General features: G+C 49.5%; 1 protein-coding gene and 1 pseudogene across 5 annotated transcripts in view; one reads left to right on the plus strand and one right to left on the minus strand.

Moving 5' to 3' along the window:
• The window catches only part of TMEM51 (transmembrane protein 51), a 77,925-nt gene that overhangs the window by 36,727 nt on the left and 25,119 nt on the right, over positions 1-16,079 (plus strand). The window lies entirely within an intron of this gene.
• On the minus strand, positions 10,582-11,647 carry LOC112612535 (annotated as a pseudogene).

A 16,079-nucleotide genomic window follows, 5' to 3' on the forward strand; every position in this document is an offset into this window, starting at 1 on the left:
AAAAACAACAACAACAAAAAAACAACCTTTTCGTTTGTTTATTTTGTATGCTCGCTTTAGTGTTTTGCCTGTGTTGTGGGAACCACAGCATGGGTTTCTCAAGCTGCTCTGTTTTCTTTGCATTGAAAACGAAAATAAAAGGTGAACCATCAAACCGTGACGTCTGGCTGCCTGCGTGAAACTCCACGAGGGCTGGCTTATAAATTTAAAATGTGTGACTGGCCGGGCACGGTGGCTCACGCCTGTAATCCCAGCACTTTGGGAGGCTGAAGTGGGTGGATTATCTGAGGCCAGGAGTTCGAGACCAGCCTGACTAACATGGCAAAACCCTGTCTCTACTAAAAATACAAAAATTAGCTGGGCGTGGTGGCGGGCGCCTGTAATCCCAGCTACTTGGGAGGCTGAGGCAGGAGAATTGCTTGAACCCAGGAGGCGGAGGTTGCAGTGAGCTGAGATTGCACCACTGCACTCCAACCTGGGCAACAAAAGCAAAACTCCGTCTCAAATAAATAAATAAATAAATAAATAAATAACTGCACCAGGCTGAAAGCAGAATGGCAGTACATAATAGAGCATCCCTTCTGGAGTCAAAGCCCCGCTTTCTTCTGGGCTGCATGACCTTGAGAATGTGTCACTCTTCCTCTGTGAGCCTCAGTCACCTCATCTGTAAAATGGACATAGTCATGGTGCCTGCCCAATGGGACTGTTGTAAGATCAAGCAGGCAAGCTCTTAGCACAGCCTCAGCAAGCCTCAGCTTCTGTGGTCATCAGTATACCAGGACCACTCTGAGTTGAACTGTTCAAGCTCTGGGTCTCTCGACAACTGGCTGTGTAACCTTGGGCAAATTACTTCACCTCTCTGAGCTTCAGGTTCCTCATTTGCAAAACTGAGGCCCCATGTTCTATCTAAACAGGTTGTACTGCATATTAAATTCTGGAAATAACTACCTAAGGCAGCTTGGAGCAAGAAAGAGGACAGGCAAGAAGGGCCATAGAAGGAAGGTACTGGATCCCCAAAGCTGAAAGATGATTTACCTGGTGGCTGTGAGGAGGGAAGGTCAGCCTGGCAGGGGACACAGAAATATCCACTGCTTCTTTTTTTTGGGGGGATGGGGGGCACAGAGTCTCGCTCTGTCACCCAGGCTGGAGTGCAGTGGTGTGATCTCGTCTCACTGCAACCTCCACCTCCTAGGCTTAACTGATTCTCCTACCTCAGCCTCCATAGTAGCTGGGATTACAGGCACCCACCACCACACCCAGCTAATTTTTGTATTTTTAGTAGAGATGGAGTTTCTTCACCATGTTGGCCAGGCTGGTCTCAAACTCCTGACCTCAAGTGATCCTCCCACCTCAGCCTTCCAAAGTACTAGGATAACAGATGTGAACCACCACGCCCAGCCAATGGCTTCTACACTTGAGTAGCCCCAGCATCTTCCCCGTTGGGCTTGTTTTTACATCTGCTGGTAGAATCAACACTCTTTGGGAACATATGGATCTATGGACTTTGCTTAAACATATTCAGAATCCAAGATGTCATTTACCAAAAAAAGCACACGAGGGATAAATATCCCTCAACAGCAGAATTCTTTATTTTACAGAAGCATTCACTAGGAAATTCCTTTCAATGTTATGCGTCCCTCATGTACGTAATATGCTACTTGATTTACAAATAAGGCAGTATCGTGCAGAGGTAAAGGGTACAGTTATGGGAGCAAGATCACTCCCCACCCAGCCCCAGGTACCCCAATTCTGCCAATTACCAGCTGCAAAACTTTATATCCCTTTGCCTCCATTTCCTCATGTGTGAAAGGGAGATTCTCGTACATAGTATCTGTTTCACCTACAGGTTGCATGAAGAATAAACAAGATAACTATAGATTGCATGAAGATAATTCTTGTAAAGAAAACTTACTACCACACAGTAAAAGCACAATATACATGGATAGTATTCCTTCCAATACCATTTTCTGAATGGCTTCTATGTGTTTGGTGCCATCTGCCCTGTGTCTGCCTTCGTAGAGCCTAAACCGGGGATGTGGGCTATGGATGTAGAAACAGGCAACAAATAACATAAACAAGATGATTACATGTTGTGATCATAGCTATGCCCAAAACCAGCAAGATGCTAAGAGAGAGAACTGCGTGGGCAACTACTTGCAAATGTCCGGTTTGGAAAGCCTCACTGTGGAGGTCACATCTAAGTGACAGATGAGAAGGAGCCAGTGAGGACAGTGGGGCCGCAGCCGCTCATTTCAAACATGAAGGTGCACATGCCTCCTGTAGGATCCAATCCGGCAGGTCTGGGGTGGCCCTGAGTGTCTGCTTTGCTTTGCTTGCTTGCTTTTTCTTTTCTTTTCTTTTCTCTTTTCTTTTCTTTTCTTTTCTCTTCTCTTTTCTTTTCTTTTCTTCTCTTCTCTTCTCTTTTCTTTTTCTCTTCTCTTCTCTTCTCTTCTCTTCTCTTCTCTTCTCTTTTCTTCTTTTCTCTTTCTTTTTTACAGAGTCTCACTTTGTCATCAGGCTGGAGTGCAGTGGCACGATCTCAGTTCACTGCAACCTCCGCCTCCCAGGTTCAAGTGATTCTCCTGCCTCAGCCTCCCAAGTAGCTGGGACTACAGGCGTGTGCCACCACGCCTGGCTAATTTTTGTATTTCTAATAGAGACAGAGTTTCACCATGTTGACCAGGATGGTCTTGATCTCTTGACCTTGTGATCTGCCCGCCTCAGCCTTCCAAAGTGCTGGGATTATAGGCGTGAGCCATCGTGCCTGGCCTTGCATTTCTAACCAGCTCCCAGGGCTGCCGACACTGCAGGATCACACTGTGAGTGGCCAAGGACTAGCAGAGGACAGAGGACAGAGGCTGGATCCAGGTCCACATGGCAGAGTACCTTGAAGGCAAGGGGGGAGTTTGAATTTTATTCTCAGGTTAGTAGGAAGCCAGACAGAGAAGTGACATGACTGAAGGATGCTTCTAGAAACTCATTTTGGCTGCTGTGTAAAGACTTGTTGGGGCCAGGGCAACCAGGGAGAGATGGGTTGGAAACTGATATCGTTGTCCAGGTGACAGTGGCTTAGACAAAGGTGGTAGTGATGGCAGAAGCAGGAAGTAGGTGGATTTGAGACCTCTGGACAGGTAAAATCAACCGCACTTGCTGAGGTGTTAAATAAAGCAATCCGTCATAAGATAAGATATGTGCTTATCTTAATTTTTTAAAACTCAATAGTATAGAGTAGTAGCTCTCAAGCAGGGGTGATCTTGCCCTCCCATGGGACATGTGGCAATGTCTGGAGACATTTTTGGTTGCCCCAGCTGGGAAGACGCTACTGGTATCTAGTAGGTAGAGACCAGAGATGCTGTTACACTACCTACATTGCACAGCACAGCACCCCCAGCAAAGAATTACCTGCCAGCATGTCAATGGAGCCAGGGTAAAGAAACCTTGGGTAGAAGTACATGAAGGCAGCAGGGCGCGGTGGCTTATGCCTGTAATCCCAGCACTTTGGGAGGCCGAGGCGGGCGGATCACGAGGTCAGGAGATCGAGACCATCCTGGCGAACACGGTGAAACCCCGTCTCTACTAAAAATACAAAAAAATTAGCCGGGCTTGGTGGCGGGCACCTGTAGTCCCAGCTACTTAGGAGGTTGAGGCAGGAGAATGGCGTGAGCCTGGGAGGCAGAGGTTGCAGTGAGCCGAGATCGCGCCGCTGCACTCCAGCCTGGGCGACAGAGCAAGACTCCGTCTCAAAAAAAAAAAAAAAAAACCAAAAAACAAAAAAAACAACAAGAAGTACATGAAGGCAGAAATGTCCTGCCTGCCCCACCCCCATCTGACCCCCACAGCCCAAAGATAACTACTGTTCCCAGTGTGCGTGATGGTCCAGACTTTGTTCTGTGCATATGCGCAGATTTCCTGTGAGCCTCCTCACCACTGAAGTAATGCTTGGGAAATGCTCAAAACTTAGGAGCCCTGAGCCCGCCATAGGAAAAGACATCTGTTCACTTCGTCAAATCCGTTCTATTCCTACCCCATGCGGAAGGTTACTGCCACGTTGCCCAAAACTGTATTCATTCTATCAGTTGTGATATTTTTTCTTTTCTCCAAAGAACCCTCCAAAACTTGCTATCCTTGTGACCTAGGCAGCCTTCTCTAACTGGGACTAACTCATGAAACCTGAGAATTTCAGTGCAGGAAGAAATGTTGGGATAATATAGTCCTACCCAAGTTCTTACTGTACAGGTGGGAAAACTGAGGCCCAAGACGTCTTGGAAGCGGGGAAATCCCCTTATAATAAGTAGTTTCTTCTTCATTTACTGGGATATTAATTTCAGGTTTTCAGTGTAATGCACAGTTATGGCTTATGTTTCTGATTTTTTTTTCTTGGTCATGTCTATGTGTGAGGTTGGTTACAATGGCTGACAAAAGGAACATTCTTAACCTTGTACTTCCTAAGTGCTGTGACAGGTGGTCTCCAAAAGATGGGAGGAATTTTGCCAGTCTGCGAACTTGAACTCTGTAGTCTGGGAAGACCGGTTGAATCTCTTTTCACTGGCTGAACTGAGCATCCTCTTCACGTACCCATCCGTGGGTACCGCAGCTGCGCAGAAGTCAGCTTTGAGTTCAAGCTTACACATGGAATGCTGCAGCCTGTGGCCATCCTCCCGTTATCCATGCTGTCGTCCCTTTAAAGGTCCCCAGAGATCTCCAAGTGGAAAGAACCATGTCTACCCCATTAGAACCCCAAGCCAGGACTCTGCAGGTCAGGGAGGCCGACTCCATGGCAGCAATGAGGGCCCCAATAGCTGGAATCCAGTCCCACCGTCCAGTGCCCTGAGCCCAAGGGAGGGACACTGCCCCCTCGTCCCACTCAGCCAGTAGAGAGAGGCGGGAGTCTCTTGAGAGGCTTAGGAAGGCACCCTGGGAAGCCTCCCTCCTTATTTTCCCAGACCCCCAACCTGGGGGGCGTGAGGGAGTCTGGTCTTTGATTCTTTGGCACTGGGGAGCCATTGACTGTTCTTAAACAGGGAGTAATCAAATAGAAAATGGCTATTCCAGGAGGATCAAAATGGCAGAGTGTGCTGGGTGCATTGGATGGACAGGAAAGACGGGGAAGGAAGCCCGTAGGTACGGTGAGGAATAAGAGTCTACCCCAGAATGGCAGCAGTGAAAACAGAAAAGGGGGAAGAGATGGGCATTTGTGACTAATGGATGTTTGTGACTTGACTGATTGAGGGAGAGCCAAGGCTCATAGATGACCTCCGTTTTGACCCCAGATGAGGAAAATGGTGACTCTGCCGATGCGGGAAATGGGCAAAGTTTACTTAGCCTCTCCCAGCCTCACTTAAGACATCTGTAGAATGGGGTTGTGTGGTGGGGAGGATTAAATGAGACTGTGCATGGAAATTAACCCAGGCCTGAGGGGAGTGGCAGGCACTAGGACCATGAAGAGCCTTACGAGCAGGGCTGTATCCTGGGGCGCCATAGGGAGCCATGGAGGGATCTTGCCTGAGGGTGGGATGGTCACATTTGCCTTTTGGAAGGACCTCTCTGAGAGCAGTGGAGAGACAGCAGGCCGGGGGCAGGGAGACCACCGGGGAGGCCTTTGCAGTCCGTATCCAGGTGAGGTGGGGGGTTGGTCCGGACCAAGCAGAAAGTGGGGGACCATCCTGAAGCGGGCCGGCTTCCTTGTATGCCTCCTCCCCTTTGTGCTTGGGGAAAGCACTGGGAGGAATGCGAGGTGGCTAGCATGTGTCCCGGCAACCCCACTGTGGGGGGGCTGTGTGTGACTAATGGACCATCTCTACACAAACCCCGCACTGGGCCAGCCCTTCCAGCAGCTGCAGGACAACAGAGGCTGAGCTGTTTGACCAGAGAGGCCACAGCTATCCAGTGGGAGTGTGCGGCCCCAGTCAGAGTCACCCTCCTTCCAACACAGCACCCCTATCCCCCAACCCTCGATCCACCCCTCCCCGAGTTGGATCCCCATCCCCCCATGCCTCCTCGGGGGCTGGATCTTAATTCACCCTGTTCCCACCACTCTGCCCTCATCTCTTCCTCCCCTGCGCTTCCGCGGGTCCCCTGCACTTCTGCTCGCTTTTCCCTCATCTGTGCTGTCCGTGCCTCTCTGTTCCTTCCTGCCCTTGGCCCCTAGCATGTGGTCTCACTGCGGCTTCTTCTCTCTTTGCCCATCTTGGGCATGCAGGAGGCTGAGGGCAGAGGCTGGTGATGTCTGTAGGTCCTAGCACCATGCGCGGCCCATGGGGAGGAGATGGAGCCCCAGGGGCTGTCTGCCTGCTCGTCAATCCATCTCTGCTTCCTTTCTTTTGTCCTGTATCTGTCTGCTGGACGTGGATCATAACCTTGACCATAACGTTTTCAAGGGCAGGCCTGGTTCTTCCACCCTCTATTTCCTGCTGACAGCCCAGAGGCATTCCCACCGTGGTGATTTATGACCCTCTCTGTGGGGTGGCGTCTTCTAGGGCAGTGGCCTAGGACATGTTTTCCAACTTGCAGCCCTGGGACTCTGTCCTTCTTCCCTCACTGCTGAGGCCACAGCCCTCTCTCGGTGAGTGATCTTAGCAGCCATCCTCAACACACCCCGGCCAAGGAAGGAGCTCTGATAAAACCCTCAGACCCTGACTATCAGCCCCCATGCCCGAGCCCCCATTTTGCAGGTGTGAGCGACCTGACTGTGCAAGCTGAGAGGATGCATGGGCACAGGTGGCATTAGCTGCTCATGCTGTTGGCACCAAGCTGGCCTCAGAAAAGGGGTGTGTGTGTGTGTGTGTTACTGTTTTAGTCACTTATTTCATTTAAAAATTTTTGTTAGGTGTAAGAGGGGTTTTGGTTCATACAACAGAAACGTTGCCAGGTCCAGCTGGATTTCTGGGTCCAGTGGTACCCTCTGGAGTCTCTCTCCATCTCCACCTCGGCTCGCGTTAGCTCCCTGCTGGTCCCCTCCTCAGGCAGCCTTTCCCCTTGCGATGACAAGATGGCCACCAGCAGCTCCAGGCTGCATCCCGTCCTTCCTGCAAACCCAGAGGGACAAGGAAGTCTCAGTGTTTCCCCCAAAGCAAAGAACTGAGCCTCACTGGTTCGGCCTGGGCCATAGCCCCACCCCCCCGAACACAGAAGAACTGATTGGCTAGGCCTGACCACGCCCAGCCTTAGAACCTGCAAGGAAGAGGCCCTGCCTGGTAGGCAAGCACATGGCATGGCTACCACATCACCTGAGTGCTCAGCAAGGTAACCCTGGGCAGCCCAGCTCACCCAGCCCAGCATGGCCATACCCCGGGGCCTCCAAAAGCCCTTGTGGGGAATCACTTGTGCAACAGGCTTGCATAGCTTTACACTCCAGAAAGACATTAGCATTCTACTTGAAGGGTGCCTGCAGTGACTTCTTTTCTGATAACAAGAATCATCCCTCAGTTTACCTGTTTGGGACATTCCTATTTGGTGTTAGGCTTTTGTAAACAGAGGGCATACCTGTGGGGGACCTGGCACTGGGTCATTTCCCCGAGATGCCATTGCTGTGTCCCCAAGGACCTAGGTGACTTCTACATCACTGCCTGTGACCTCAACTCTCTTCCTTCCTCTTACAGCGGGGACGAGACGAGATCACAGCCAGGGAGCGTTTTACAAAGATGATGTTTTACAAAGATGATTCCATTTACAAAGATGATGTTTGTTGAATGGATGTCTGGAGCGAGCCAGCAGCCAGAGGTCAGCAGCTTTGCTCTGCCCCTCCAGAGCCCACCCTCACTGCACTACCATCCAACCATCCATGCCCAGCTCATAGGGAGCACTCAGGAAATAGCGGCTGATATTTGGTCATTATATATATTTTTGGAGACAGAATCTCGCTCGCTATGTTACCCAGGCTGGAGTACAGTGGCGTGATCTAGGCTCACTGCAACCTCCGCCTCCCAGGTCAAGTGATTCTCCCACCTCAGCCTCCCGAGTAACTGGGATTACACGCACCCTTCACCACACCCGGCTAATTTTTCTTTTCTTTTTTTTTTTTTTTTAGTAGAGACAGGGTTTCACCATGTTGGCCGGGCTAGTCTTGAACTCCTGACCTCAGGTGATCCCTCTGCCTTGGCCTCCCAAAGTGCTGGTATTACAGACATGAGCTACCATGCCCAGGAATTGTCATTACTATTGTTATTGTGCTGGTTGTTCAGCCTGGAAGTTTCTCCAGGGTCAGGAAGCCGTCTTGACCCTTGCTGGCCTTCACCCCTCTGGCTGCCTCCATTCCATGCCTAAACGTGTGGAGTTACAATTCCTTAGCTCATCGTTTGGATCTAAACACCCCAGAGGGTAGAGATGATGCTGGTGTAGCTCCTGGCCTGAAGGAACACTCATCGATGTACCAGAGGCTGGGACACTCACCATGGGGCTTTCAGGAGGATGATCTGGGTTTGAATCTGCACAGTGCTGGTTATGAGCCTGTGATCTCCACTCTCTTCCCTCCTCTTACAGCAGGGATGAGACAGCAGCCAGGGACTGCTGGGATGACTCCATTTACAAAGATGACGTGCAAAATGTCCAGCTCAGTGTCTGGTACCGGGGCAGGGCTCCAGGCCTGTGGGTTGAGATTCATCTGTGGAGCCCAGAGAGGGCAGAGACTTCCTGGACATAAGGCTTCAGGCAGCCCCATGAGCCCTGGATTGCAGGGGCTGACCCAAGGTGGCAGAGAGGCCTTTCCAGCATTCAGCCTTGACCCCTGTCTTCCAAGGCAGGTTACTTAAGACAGTGGCATTTGTCTTTGCTACTGACGGCCTGGGACAACCCCTCGTCCCCTTCCCTCTCTCTGTCACTAGCAAACCTCTGCTTCTGACCTTAGATAAAGGAGTGCTTTGTTCATGGAACTGGTGTGTAGATGAAAAACTCCTTCTTTTAGAGCAGGGCTTGGGGGCCGGTGAGAGACAGGATTTTAGAGGGGTTGAGAGGATGGACTGTGAACTCACTATCTGTCTCACAGCCGAGCTCTGCTACTTATTAACATGAGGCTTTGGGCAGGTTAAGGAACCTCTCTGGGCCCGAGTGTCTGTGACTCTAGCATGGGATTGGCAGTGGTGGCTGCTTCGTGATGACATGAGGTCATCCAGGCTCAGAGGAAGCATTTGATGCGTTTAAGCTGTTCTGAGCACGATGTGAAGATGCATGCTTTTAAAAACGAAGGCCCTCTGATCAAATGTGTACCCCTCCCAATTTGGAACCTGACATACATTGTCTAGATCCACGTAAAGCTGCAAGAGCCTTGCTGCCAGATACCGGGGCAGGGAATCTTACCCTGGGAGACAGTCCAGGAAAAGCCAGTGAATTCCCTTTAAATTATACAGGATTGTGCCTGTGGCCCTTGTGGTAGGTTAAATAATGCCCCCCACCCCACCCCCAAAAGATCTACATCCTAATCTTAGAATCTGTGACTATTTACATTATATGGTAAAAGGTGTGATTAAGTTAAGGCTCTTGAGACAGGAACATGATCCCGGGTTGTCCAAGGGAGCATGATGTAGTGCCAAGAGTTTTTTGTTGTTGTTGTTGATTTTTTTTTTTGTTTGTTTGTTTGTTTTTCTGAGACAGAGTCTCACTCTGTCACCAAGCTGGAGTGCAGTCGTGCTATCTCAGCGCACTGCGACCTCCACCTCCTGGGTTCAAGCCATTCTCCTGCCTCAGCCTCCCCAGCAGATGAGATTACAGACACATGCCACCACGTCCAGCTAATTTTTTGTGTTTTTAGTAGAGATGGGATTTCACCGTGTTAGCCAGGATGGTCGTGATCTCCTGACCTGGTGATCTGCCAGCCTCGGTTTCCCAAAGTGCTGGGATTCCAGGCGTGAGCCACCACGCCCAGCCCCCCAAGAGTTCTTATAAGGAGGAGGCAGGCAGGCCAGAGTCAGAGAAGGAGGTGTGGTGACCAAAGGAGAAGCCGGAAGGATGTGCTTTGAAGGTGGAAGAAGGTTCCAGCAGCCAACAAGGGCAGGTGGCCTCTAGAAGCTGGAAGAGGCAAGGAAATGAATTTTTTACCTGAAGCCTCCAGAAGGAACACAGTCCCGGTCACCTTTATTGTAGACCTCTGACCTCCAGAACGACAAGAGAATACCTTTGTGTTGCTTGAAGCCACTAAGTTGGTGGCAGTTTGCTACATCAGAAGTGGCTGGGGAAGCAACATGAAATTAACACAGCCCTTGTTGGGGAGGTGGGTAGCCATTTATCAGGTTTTCACCCACGTAGAGTCAGCTGAAGAACAGTCACTGGTCCAAGTCACCCCACCTGGCCCCTGGAGGCCCCTGCTGGGAAGAGCAGCCACCACTGCCATTCCCATGCTAGAGGCACAGACACTCACGCCCAGAGAGGTTCCTTCATCTGCCCAAAGCCTCATGTTAATGAGTAGCAGAGCACAGCTTTGAGATGACTGCCAATTTCCCTTCCTCCTCCTCGGCCTAGATCACTCATCCTAAATGCAAATATGTTTTCAGTAGTCATTGCTTCTCTGGGGAGGAATTTTTTTTCTTTGAAGTTTGCAAATCTTTTATATTTCCAGCTGTTGAGACAGTATTTTTGAGAGCTGACGTTACTCTAGCGGCAAAACCAGAGCCAGCTGTTAAGCAGCCAGAAAGCTACGGTAATTGAATAACATGATCATTTCTCTTTTAGCACGTTTTTCGTTTTTCTTTTCTAGAAGTTGTAGGCATCTATTTAGTTTGATTATCTGTCATCTTAGTGAAGCTGCATCTACAACAGTCAGGTCATCCGATGTCCCTTCAGTTGTTGAGTCTGTATTTGAAATGCCATACCTGACGTCGTCATGATGAGGATTAGACGTGGCGGGAGCAGGCCCGCCACACGACACGGGGAGAGAATCATTTCTGACCCGCTGTCCATTTTGATGAACAGCATTTTCACTCATAGACCGTGCTCTCTTTAGTCTGCCGACTGCACAGGTTTCTTCATTTTCAGGGGTTGTGGGAGATCTTTCTAAATCCAGAAAATCTAGTGGTCCTTCACTTAGCGTGAGTACATAGGTGGTGTTTTTAGCGCCAGGGGTTTAAAGGGAGTTGATTGAATAAGGTCAAGATCTGCTGGTCTTGAAAGTGGAATATCTTCATTATTTCTTGCAACACCAACCCTCTCCAGAACCTGCATGATCACACTAGCATCTGGAACACAGCATTTGGCAGTGCTACTCTTTTTTCTTCCTTCCTTCCTTCCTTCTTTCCTTCCTTCCTTCCTTCCTGGACAGAATATTGCTCTGTCGCCCAGGCTGGAGTACAGTGGCATGATCTATTGGCTCACTGCAACGTCCGCCTCCCGGGTTCAAGCAATTATCTGCCTCAGCCTCCCAAGTAGCTGGAATTACAGGCGCCCACCACCACACCTGGCTAATTTTTGTATTTTTAGTAGAGACGAGGTTTCCCCATCTTGGCCAGGCTAGTCTTGAACTCCTGACCTTGTGATCGACCCGCCTTGGCCTCCCAAAGTGCTGGGATTACAGGCGTGAGCCGCCGTGCCTGGCCAGTGGTGCCACTTTTAACTTTTCTGGGACCCGCATTCGCTGACCAACACTTTCGGTCTCTTGCATTTCGTATTGAATTCAACTGATTTCTGCCATCTCAGCAGCAGTGGGAGAAGGAAGTGCTGCCCCACTCACAAATGTGTACCACCTACTGCTTGCTGTTTGTCACGTTTTGCTTCTGCACTTCATACTAAATCCTTTGACTTGCTTCAGTGTGCGTGTGCTGGATTGAGAGCCACTTTTGTTCCCCTGGGCCCATAGGAGGGTCCCAATGAGGGCCGCCGCTCACCGGCTCCCGAGGGCGTTCGGTCGGGTGCTCTCAGAGGTCGTTGGCCGAGCACGGAGGCGCCAAGGCACAGCACTGGCATAGCAGCCCGCAGAGGGCCCCTCTGGGGAGGAATCTGAGAAGCCCACAGAACACCCTGTCACTTTGGGGGTTTCTAAATTAGAGCCATTCCAGGTGGCCCATGGAAGTACCTCCCCTAGTCCCCAATTGCACCTGCTGCCGACCCTAGGCCTCCCTCTCCAGGCTGCCACTGCCTGTCTTTGTGGGGAAACTGGCTGCGGTTCCTGCAGTGGGATGGATATGGGCCCTTCTGTCTTGGGATAAACCTCTCAGCAGCTGCTTGAGATCACAGGCTGGCACCTCACTTGGAGTTATCATTCACACACCCAGAATGGCAACAGCCCTGTGGCACTGTTCTCTGGCCTCCCCAGGCTTCCCACAGCAAATGACAACAACAGCCTGTTGTGTGCCTGTCCCCTGTGCCGGACCTGGACTCTCAGAAGTGGCTGGGGAAGTAGACAGCATTTTCTTTATATTTTATTTTTTTCTTTTTCTTTCTTTTTTTGAGAGAGTCTCACTCTGTCGCCCAAGCTGGAGTGCAGTGCCATGATCTCCACTTATACTGCAATCTCCATCTCCTGGGTTCAAGTGATTCTCCTGCCTCAGCCTCCTGAGTAACTGGGATTACAGGTGTGCACCACCACACCTGGCTAACTTTTGTTTTTTGGGTTTTTTTTTTTGTTTTTTTAGTAGAGATGTGTGTTTTTTTTGTTTTGTTTTGTTTTGTTTTTTTAGTGGAGATAGGGTTTCACCATGTTGTCCAGGCTGGTCTCGAACTCCAAACCTCAAGGGATCGTCTCGACCTCCCAAAGTGCTGGGATTACAGGCGTGAGCCACTGCACCTGGCCACCATTTTCTTTTTAACAGCTGAGGAGATGAAGTGTATTGCCAAGGGGTGTACAAGATTAAATCTATATCACACAGACTCCAAAATCCATCTATACTCCACTCTACTGCTAAGCCAACTACTGATTTCACTCAACAAATTCCACTATACCACGGTGCTGCGCTACTCCTTCATTCAACCAACATCTGTTAAGCTCTTCTGGCCTGTGCCAGGCTTGTTCTTGGACTAGAGAGAGCAGTGAACGAAAATGACAAAAATTCACACCCTTGAAAGCTTACCTCCTGCAGCCACACTTTCCAACAGAAATAGAATTCAAGGCCCATATATAATTTTAAATTTCCTGGTAACCACACCTTTTTTAAAAAGGACAAAGAAACAGGCAAAATTAATTTTAATAATATATTTAGTTCGACATGTTCAAAATACGTCATTTCAACATGTGATTAATATAAAAATGTTAGTGAGGTGTTCTTCCTGCCCTCCTAAGCCTCAGAAACTTGATGAAAGCTAGTTCCTTCTGGCCACCCGACAGCAAGCTGGGTGTGATTGTCACCAGGCCACCTGGTGGAGCTCAGCCCCCCATTCTGTCCACCAGTCCGTTCCTGCCACGTGCTCGTTGGGACTGCCCTGGCCACAGCAGTGGACTCTGTGGCTCCCTGTTGCTGTGGAATTGGGGAACCAGCATTTCTCTGTGGATTTAGAGAGGTGCTGGGCCTCAGCTCAGAGGGCTAGGTTAATGCAACCCTCAGTTTGTACCTTGTCCTTGTTAGTGGGCTTTACAGAGCCGCTTCCTATCTTTTCGTTGTTATTCTTTTATTCCTCTTTTCTCCCCTCTCCCATTCCATCCAGGGCACCCATCCTAACATGTTCCACGTGCCTCTTGTTGGCTGTGGTCTTGTACATTGTGTCTTTCTCATTTCCCTGGATGATACTGGGTTCTGTCCCATTCTGATTGGCTATCCCCTACCTCACTTTTTTCAGCCAGCAATTTTATTTTCCCGACCATAAATTCAAGAGCTCACCTGCAGCAACACCATTCAATGGAAATAATTCAAGACCCATATATGATTTTACTTTTTCTTTTTCTTTTTCTTTTTTTTTTTTTTTTTTTTTGAGACAGGGTCTCGCTGTGTATCACCCAGGCTGGAGTGCAGTCGTGCAATCTCGTCTCACTGCAACCTCCACTGCCTGGGCTCGAGCAATCCTCCCACTTCAGCCTCCCAAGTAGCTAGGACTACAGGCACTCACCACCACGCCCAGTTAGTTTTTTTGTGTGTGGATTTTTTGTAGAGATGGGGTTTCATCATGTTGCCCAGGCTGGTCTCGAATTCCTGAGCTCAAGCAATCTGCTGACCTCAGCCTCCCATAGTGCTGGGATTACAAGTGTGAGCCACCGCACCAGCCTGCCCCATATGTAATTTTAAATTTCCTGGTAACCACATCTTTTTATAAAATGACAAAGAAACAGGAAAATTAATTTTAATAATATATTCTACTTGATATATCCAAAATATGTCATCTCGACATGTAATTAATATAAAAATGTTAGTGAGATTTTTTTTTTTTGTCCTGATAAGCTTTGGCGATCTGGTGTGTGTTTTACACTTTAATAGCACATCCCCATGCAGACTAATCACATCTAGAGTCCCATAGAGTTCATTGGGACTCTCTTGTCCCCAAAGTTTGTTCCCATGAGTCCCCCACCCTCGTTCATCTTCTCTAGGCTACTTCAAAGGAACCGGTTTTGCCCTCATTCTCCAGGATGTTCTAACTTCTTCTCTGAGTCCCTTGATGAGTCTCTTGACTCATTGATTCTTCCTTGAGTTCTGAGATTACTACCTGCTAGGGCTTGCCACATCACATATCACTTTGTCCTCACATCACCCCCGTTCTGAGACTCAGGGAAGAGCTGGCCCAGGGTTGCACACCTAGTGGGTACTGAGCCTGATTCCAGACTCCAGCAGCCCGAGCACAGAGCCCAGCTCCTAACGGCATCTGCTGCCCAACTGACTGCCCTCGGCCTTGACCCAGCAGGATTCCCAGGAGACGTGGCTTGTGGGAAAGAAGCCCAAGCAGTCCTGGCTGAGCTACTTTTTCTGAGATGTGTTGAGAGTATCAATTATGTGTGGGTCCTCAGAGACCTGCAACTCAGTGGCTTACTCAAGGCAAAAAGTTCCCTCCCCCTCACTTAAAAGATGGAGGCAGTCCTTGGCCCTGAGTTTTCATTCCTGTGACTTTGCTGTGTGTGCATCTCACTCACTGCATGGTGTGCACCTAGCTCATCCACCCATCCATCCCCCACTCAGAGACACCCAGACTGCCTCCAGCCGTCTGCAGTGGACAGCCTCACCCATGGCCCCTGCGTGGGATGTGAACTCAGGTGGAGACCTGCCGTGCTGTGCCAAAGTGAGCTTGGACTACTTTGCAACAGGGCCAGAGTGAGCTTGGACCATTTTGCAACAGCCAGTTGTGCACATCTCCTCCCTACTCTGAGTTCAGTGACATTATGTCAGTAGCTCGATGGTGCTGTGATGGGAGTATTTACACCACAGCGATGGGCAGTGGCAATCACTACAAATCTGGGCTGTGTGTGTATGCATCTGTGTGTGTGTACGTGCGTGCACATGCACACATGTGAAAGAGAGAGGGGGAGGGAGAGAGAGCCAGTTTACCAGCATACCACTGTGATGGGGTATGTGGAGGCTTTGTTTTCTAGAGACATGGTCTCGCTCTGTTACCCAGGCTGGAGCGCAGGGTGTGATGATAACTCACCGCAGCCTCAAACTCCTGAGTTCAAGTGATTCTCCCACCTCAGCTTCCTGAATAGCTGGGACTACAAATGTGTGCCACCAGCAAGAGACAAGGTCTTTCTATGTTGCCCCAGGCTGGTCTCAAACTCCCAACCTCAAGCAGTCCTCCCACTTCAGCCTCTCAAAGCACTGGCATTACAGGCATGAACCACTGTATCCACCCTTTAATTTTATTGAATTAAGTGCTTCCAGACTGGTACCAGAATGGCCATCCAATTTTACATGTCATTTCAAAAAAAATTGTTTTCCCAATTTCCAATTTAAAGAGATTTGTGAACAAGTATGTGCATTAAAAAACAATGACAACATAATTTCAAGTCACTTAGTAATTCAGCTAGTTGGCCCTGAGATGTAGTGCGGAATTCTAAACATAAGTGTTGACTAGAATTCAGTTTCTAGTTTTGGCATTCTAGGACTCTTTCAAATGCAGGGGACAGAAAACTCAATGTAATGCGTGAGCTCTTTTTTTTTTTTTTTTTTTTTTTTTAAGAGTCTCGCGCCGTGTCACCCCGCCTGGGGTGCGTGGGGGGGCGTGCTCCTGGCTACCCACCCCCCCCC

Source organism: Theropithecus gelada, chromosome 1 (assembly GCF_003255815.1).
Source record: "Theropithecus gelada isolate Dixy chromosome 1, Tgel_1.0, whole genome shotgun sequence".
Taxonomy (NCBI): domain Eukaryota; kingdom Metazoa; phylum Chordata; class Mammalia; order Primates; family Cercopithecidae; genus Theropithecus; species Theropithecus gelada.